This window comes from Cyphomyrmex costatus, unplaced genomic scaffold (assembly GCF_001594065.2).
Source record: "Cyphomyrmex costatus isolate MS0001 unplaced genomic scaffold, Ccosl1.0 scaffold510, whole genome shotgun sequence".
Classification (NCBI taxonomy): domain Eukaryota; kingdom Metazoa; phylum Arthropoda; class Insecta; order Hymenoptera; family Formicidae; genus Cyphomyrmex; species Cyphomyrmex costatus.
In genome coordinates, this window is record NW_017279355.1 from 38,587 (window position 1) to 46,442 (window position 7,856).

Consider the following 7,856-nt stretch of genomic DNA (forward strand, 5'->3'; position numbering starts at 1 on the left):
ACACACACACACCTTGTAAGGATGTAATCAAGCTAGAAAAAGGCAGAATGCAATGTCTGTGAATTCCGACAAGATTCTCACACAAATCCACAACACCGAATAATAATAAACTTTTTTCTGTCACATTAATTATGTCACGTATCCACTTTACACAAATTCACTTACATTTGGTGGATTTATTAACGAATTTATCAGTTTGTTATTATTAATCGCTACCGATTAATTAATTAGCGATGGAGAATTAATCCATGAAAGAAACAGATTACAGTAATCAATAATCAAGGCTTTCCTACTTTTATAAATTATATCGCGTATCACACAAATACTTTTACGGATTTATTCACGCATTTGATTGATTTTTACATACGAATCTTTTACATACAAATCGATGAATCACTCCCGATTAATCGTTCAGCGACTGAAATTGCTTGTTGCTTGAAAGAAGGAAAGCAAAATGACGAATTTATTTTCATTACTGCGGTTAATCACAATAAAATACTACCGAATAATTATTCGACGAGTTAAAATTACTCAACACGGAGGTTACTCGATGTCAACAAGTCAACGGGTTAAGTTGGTACTGGGTATGTTCGTGAATGCACACACGATGCTGTAGGTTAGGTTTCATTTAGGGCTATGGCAGAGAACGAGACGTAACATGCGTAATCGTAACGTAAGGTAAGGCAGAGAAAACCGTAGCTGTCGTAGTAGTGATTGGCAGCACTGGCAATCACTACTACGACAGCTACGATTTTTTCTGCCTTACCTTACGTTACGACTACGCATGTTACGTCTCGTTCTCTGCCATAGCCCTAAAGACTCCTTACATCATATTTTCTTTATTCCTGGACTGTCCGCATTGGTGCACACGGTGCAATAAATTTGTAATGACCTAACTCTCGAATTGCGCGGCGTTAGCTCGTCGGAATATACGTCCAAGGATTCGAAAGAGGTTCGATCGGAGGGAGAACGCAAGGCGAATAAAGTTTCAGACAGGTGTATGATAAAAGAAAAATCAGCTTTATTCGTTTTCGGCTTATTTACAATTGTGAGATAGTCGAAAGAAACTGCTTATGCCGAGACGGTCGCGGTGGTATGTGAAATGAGCGACGCAGTGTTGCGTATGTGTGTGTGTATCGATGTGTGCTTGGAGCAAGCGGTGCGGTGTGCGTGTATTACAAATGCGGAGAGTATGTGTGTGAGTGAGTGAATGTTCGTGAGAACGCGAGTGAGTGAGTGAGAGCGAGCGTGATGCGCGTTACTCGATGCTTTGTTATGATGGTCGGGCTGACAAAAAAAAGAAATTACGACGCTCTTTTTCTCGCGGTGTCGGCTAGCGCGGCTGATCAGCTGTGAGCGGTCTAATTTCAGAAGTGCCTATATGGCAGACTGTCGGCTGTAACGCGCGGCTTACGTGTTCTATCGCGGGTCCGCGTATTTGCAGTGAAACAGGCGATGACCAGCGGCCGAGAACTCTCGGCGGAGGTGGAGAACCCTCCACCCCCGGGCGAATGCTAGTCGATCGCAAAGAGGCGTGTAAGGAGCAGTGTTGTGCAGTACCTAGGTAAGTACCTAGGTACTGTAACTAGGTACAAGTTTGCGTACCTAGGAACTGTACCGAGTACTTTTTTTTCTGGTACCTATACCTATACCTAGGTATCATTTCTTGTGTACCGGTACCTATATTTTAGGTACACTTCAGTAATTTTTCAAATCCACAACTGCTTGACTAAAAACTTATCACACAAGATCTGAGTGTGTAAACTTATTAGTATGTTCTAAACTAGAATAAAAGTCTAAACGTTTATGATGTTTTTAATGTTATCATTCTAATAAATTTATTTACTCATTCAGATACTGTGTTAATAAGTAACATTTTAATAATAGCAGGGTACTAAAGTGTTACATTTTTATAATAAGTAAATGTGTATCCTGTTACATTCATGTATCATATGCCAATATGTATATGTCAATAAATGAATTATTCTGATAAAACTAAAATGGTTTTATAAATTAAACTTGTATAGAGAATATTTATGTATGTATACATAAAATATATGTATAATAACTTAATAATTAAATTACATGCAGATACATGAAATACATAGATTATATTTAACAAACAAGCTGTCAAAATTGCATTTTGTCATCAAAGTGCAATTTATCCTGAGCTTTCATGTTAAAAGTAAAAGTATCTATAAAATATATTTAAGGTACATTAAAAATACCTGTACCTGTACCTAGGTATATTATTTTCTTAGTACCTGTACCTGTACCTCGGTACATTTTTTTTAGAGTACCTGTACCTGTACCTAGGTATTGAAAATAGAGTACCTTGCACAACACTGGTAAGGAGCAGTCGGCGCGGACCAACGGTCGAGGACGCTCGACGGAGGCAGAGTACTCTCTGCCCCCGGACGTTGGTCGCCGTGCGCTTGCACCGAAACGGCTGCCGAGAACACTCGGCAGAGGCAGAGCACACTCTTGCCGTTCGGTGCTATGGGATGCCTTGGCTTCACCTGCCGAGAACCCTCGGCGGAGCTAGAGAACTCTCAGGCCTGGTTTTCCTGGTGTCGCTAGGCTTAAGGATATCGGATTCTGTACTAGGCTCAGGTCGGAACAGGAATCACCTGTTTATCATTAACGCGGCATTTTTATACTGTCAAAATGCCGCGTTCGTGGGACTTCGGTTTTGCTCGCGTTTTCCCGCTGTTCGCGGTATGTGGGACTAAGTCCCAAGTAGTGGGAGTCCGCGGCGGTCGATCTATTTCGGTTTCGCTCGGCGGTGCTCGGCGTTGCGCGGCTGTTACTGCCGCTCGTACCTGTGAATTATGCTTTAGATTTTGTCGGGCGCTTTGCGCCCTCATCACTGCATTGCGTAGCAATGCAGCGGCGTTCGGCTGGGTGGTTTGTGCCCGAACGATGGGGGATGCATCGTTACATCACCCCCCCCCCCCTTTAAAAATGTAGAAGCACCAAATTATTTTTCTTTGACGGATCGGACTGTGCCGTCCCCGTTGAAACGGATATGGTATCGTTTGCCGCCGGATCGTGTTTTATATTGTCGCGCGACATGAGCGGAGTAGTGCGGAACAAGGATCATGTGCCGCTTTTCCACCTCCACCTCTATGGGGGGTGGCAGCATAGGGCCCGTAGGCCGTGCTGGCTCCAGGGTTGGCCATTCTGGTTTTTCGTTTGTGGCTGCGGTTTTTCTTGCTAGCGGCGGTGGTGTGGCGGTGAGCCAGGCCATTTTGTCCCGGTGTTGGTGGTCCGATCTTTGTATGAGGCATCCGACTACGGGTACCCTCTTGGCTAGTGGTGGCCAATGAGATGCCGGTTTTTCGAGGGATACTTTCACACGAGCATCCATGCCTGGGTTCGCGGGGTCGTACTCCTCGAGTAGTTCCTCGATTTCTTTTAGAATATCGTTTTTGACGTTGTCCATATCGGCGACGGCAAACGACTGAGTGGTATGACTCGATTTTGTCCGTGCTGAGGGTCGTGATAGCCGGTGTTGTTATTTTTTATCCTCGCTTCCATCGTCGCAGTGGTCCTCGGAGTCGGTACTGTTTGTGTCTTCGGTTTTGGTCCTGTCGTCTCGTTCCTGGGGGGGGGTGGTGAGACGATGCGGGGGGGCGGGGGTAGGCTTTAGGTCCTGTACGTGTATGTGTTTAAACCAACGTCTGTTTGAATCGCGTAAATCGTATATGACGGGAGACACCACGCGCTTCACCTCGAGTGGGCATCTATATTTCGGTGCTAATTTTGCGTTAAATGATGTTGCTTTGTTGGATAAGGGGTATTCTTTTTTATATACCCATTCACCGATTTTCGGTTTCCAGACTCTTCGTCGAAGGTCGTAGTGTTTTTGTTGTTTTTGGAAGGCTTGTGCCGAGTTAATTTTGACAAGCTCGAATGCTTCCTCGAGGTGTCGGCGGGTGGTGTCTGGCGGTGGGGCGGGCGGTATTAGCGGTAAGCGGCGACAGTAACTCGCGACCGAGATTTAGATACGCCGGCGAGTACCCCGTGGTGTCGTGGCGTGCAGAATTGAATGCGAACTGTAATTCTGTGATGCGTTCGTCCCAGTTACGGTGGTTTCGGTCGACGTATTGTGCGATCATTGTTTTGATCGTCCGATTTGTGCGCTCGACGGGGTTGCAATGCGCTGCATTCGGCGGTGTGTATCTGTGTTTTATGTCGTAGGCGGTAAGCAATTTCCCTAGCTGTGCTAACTTGAATTGCGTCCAGTTGTCTGAAACTATGCTCTCCGGGCACCCGTGTCGTAGGATAACGTGTTCGGCGATCGCTTTCGTGATGGCGGGCGCAGTGACGCGGCGGAGGGGCTTCAGTTCTACCCATTTGGAGAATTTGTCCTGCATGTTTAATAGCTAGGCGTTGCCGTCCTTTGAGCGGGGTAAAGGCCCTACTAGGTCCACGATAACGTGCTGCCAGGGTAGGCACGAGTCCGTGGCGTGTAAAAAGCCGGCTGGTTTTGCCTGTAATGCTTTGTGTTGCTGACAGCTCTTACAATTTCATACATATGTCGCAATATCTCGTGCCATCCCTGGCCAATAATATGTACGCATAATTCGTGCCATCGTTTTCGCGATCCCTAAATGTCCGGCCGTGGCTTCATCGTGATGAACACGTGTGATGTCGTCGCGGCGCTCTCGCGGCACACATTCCTTCCATTGTTTTTCTGCCGGTGTCTCTTTAAAATCGAGATCATGTAAGAGGTGACGGTATAGTCGAGCGCCGTCGATCTCGTAATCGGAGTGCTCATGGGGTTTATCTCGGACGGCCGCGAACAGACGGCGGTACCACTGGCACTGGCTAGTCGCAGCGGCGGCGGCGGATACGGGTTGTCGCGACAGTGCGTCGGTTTTCGTTATTCTCCTACTTTAGATAAATATTGCGAAGAATATTACTACGTCGACCCGCCATCAGAGGTCTATAGATGTTCGCAACAATTCTCGCAAGTGCTGAGATACGCGTATATCTGTATATATAGAATCTCGATTAATATCTTAAACAGGCGTCTAAGGTAGGTTTCCATTACAATACCTTACTGATGAGTCTAGTAGTGGAAACCGGGACGAAACGCCAACTCGTGATATTCTTCGCAATCTTATTTTTCATAGATTTAGATTTATCTTTACTTCAACGTTACATCGTTAAAAATTTAATATATATCTTTCAACATATTATTAAGATCCAATAAGATGCTATAAGCATCAAAAATGGTTAGATGGCTTGTCAATTTAACTAAGTAATATTACTGCGGTAGTAAGTATGTATGCGTCAATGCTGAAAAACTATCAGCGTCGCGATTTATGGGGAAACTACATACGCAGTATATAAAATTCACACAATTATAATATGCACTGTGATCCAGCTTTGACCGTAAATGGCTTTCTTCTTCTAATTTATTATTGTTTATCAACGTATATGTACGGTCTTAAAAATATTCTAGTATTTATAGAAAATAAAGTTCAATCGTTACAATTGGCGCCCGAACAGAAATATATTTTTAAAATTAATTTGCGTGAATGTTAAGATCGAGAGCTCGAGCGAAATCGGCGAAAGTCACAATAAAAAAACCCGTTTTTAAGAATAAAATAAAAAAGAAAAAATCGGTTGTTAGAGAAGAAAAGGTAGTAAATATGGACGCGGAATTAAAAGAAATAAAAGAGCAATTAGCCCAGATGAGTAGGCTAAATACAGAAATACAGGAATTACGTGCGAAGCAGGAAAAATTCGACGAAATAGAAATAGAATTACACACGTTGCGAGCGAGATATGAGCGGGAGCGAGAGAGTGAACAATATGCGCGAGACAATACTAGTAGTAATCAAAGTAATATTATTTCAAATTTATTAATTGACGTACAAAAATTGAATATAGACATAAACTACCGAGCGACGAAGATAATAGACATCCGATGGAGTATATTAGAGATATAGAAAATTATTTTAAAGTTAGAAATATGACGGACTCGGCGAAATTGTTAGTTATCGAAAATAGTTTAGAAGAAAAAGCGAAATATTGGCTCGACAATAATAAATCAGAAATAGCAACATTTGACACTTTTAAAGAAGAATTTAAGAAGGCATTTTTTTCAATTCCGATTCAAATGAAAATTAAAAAAAAATAGCAAACAAATAAGTACAAAGAGGACAAATCACTTGAGGTTTTCTTTTCGGAGCAGTTGAGATTCGCGAAATATTTTGAACCTAAAATGTCGGATTTTGAAATAAACTTTCAGATTTCAAAGCAATTGCCTTGGAGGGCACGGGAGGCATTGGCAGGCGCGGACTTTCAGAACGTGCAGTCGATTATTGCGAGGCTGCAGTATCTTGATCTAAATCCCGTCGAGAAAGATAATGAAAAAAATAAAGAGGAGGAGAAGAAAGAAAATAATCAGAATAATCAAATTAGAAACTTAACAGTTAGAAATAAAAAAGTCGAGGATAAAGAGAATAATAGATATAATATATATAGGAATAAGATAAATAGTAGAAACAATACAAATCAGTTTCAAAATCAGCAGTTTGAATATAATAATAATAATAGAAAATATCAACAGAGTTGGAATCAGAATTGGAGAGATCAACTTGGATCATTTAATCCTCAATACAGAAATCAAATACAAAACATCAATAGATATAGTAGTTATAGAGATAATTCGCGATATCCTTTAAGAAATAACAACAGATTCAATTACAATAATTTAAATAGATATAACGAATATAACCAATATTACCAGACAGAGGGTTGGCAGCCACGCAATGGTCGAGCGCAAAATAGCTATCCTGACGCGATAATGCAATCATGGCAAAATAATGCCAATGTACCCCGTTTCACTCCGAGGGGAGGATATTCATACGGTAATGAAAATAATAGTACAAATTCGATAAATGCTGCGCAGGATTCACAACCGAATGATGATCGGCAAAACTAAGGAAATAATCATCATTTAAACTAGTTCATTGCTCGAAGGAAGCGGGCAGAGATCCGTCTTCGGGCAGAGATTTAGATATAACGGAGGACCTACAATTCGGAGTAGAATTAGGTGAAAATGAAATGGGGGATGAAGGGGAGACGAATGCCCAATTTTAAGAGTGAAAATAAATGAAAATAATTACAATGCAATAGTGGATACGGGTAGTTGTGAGACGTGTATTTCTGAGCAGATGTATAATGAATTGTGTCATAATGGTGAGGTGGAAGTGTTGCCAGTAGTAGATTTGCGTATATATAATCCAATAGGAAAAAAATATGTTCAAATAAAGAAACAGATCTATGTGACAGTAGAAGTTGATAAACAGAAAATTGATACAGTGTTCTTGATAATTCCGGGATTATCCGCGGAAGTAATAATAGGATCGAAATAGTTAGCTAGGAATAAATATACGATAGATTATCAAAAATTAGAGATAAAAATTCGTGGTATCCCGGTATGTCCGTCGCTGGTGTCATTTGAGTCGGCATCACTCCCGGAGCAAGATTCGGATACCATAGGAGAGAAAAAACTAAAAATAAATAATATCACGAGTCGAAACGATAACGAGAGAAGAAGTGTAGGGAATAATAATAATACAGAAGACGTTAATAGGAAGCAAAATAATAATGTGATAGAAAAAACGTTTAAAATTAGTCAGTTATTTGAGAACAGAGTAATCGATAATAGAGAGAGTTAGGGCCTCCGCACGAACATTGCCGTAACGCCTTATGCCATCTTATGTCAGAGCCTTGTGTTACTTCAACACGTTACCAGCCGTAAGACAAAACGTAAGTAACGCACAAAGAAAAACTTAGCATAAGAAGCTACTGAGTATTACGAGCAGTGATAGGTG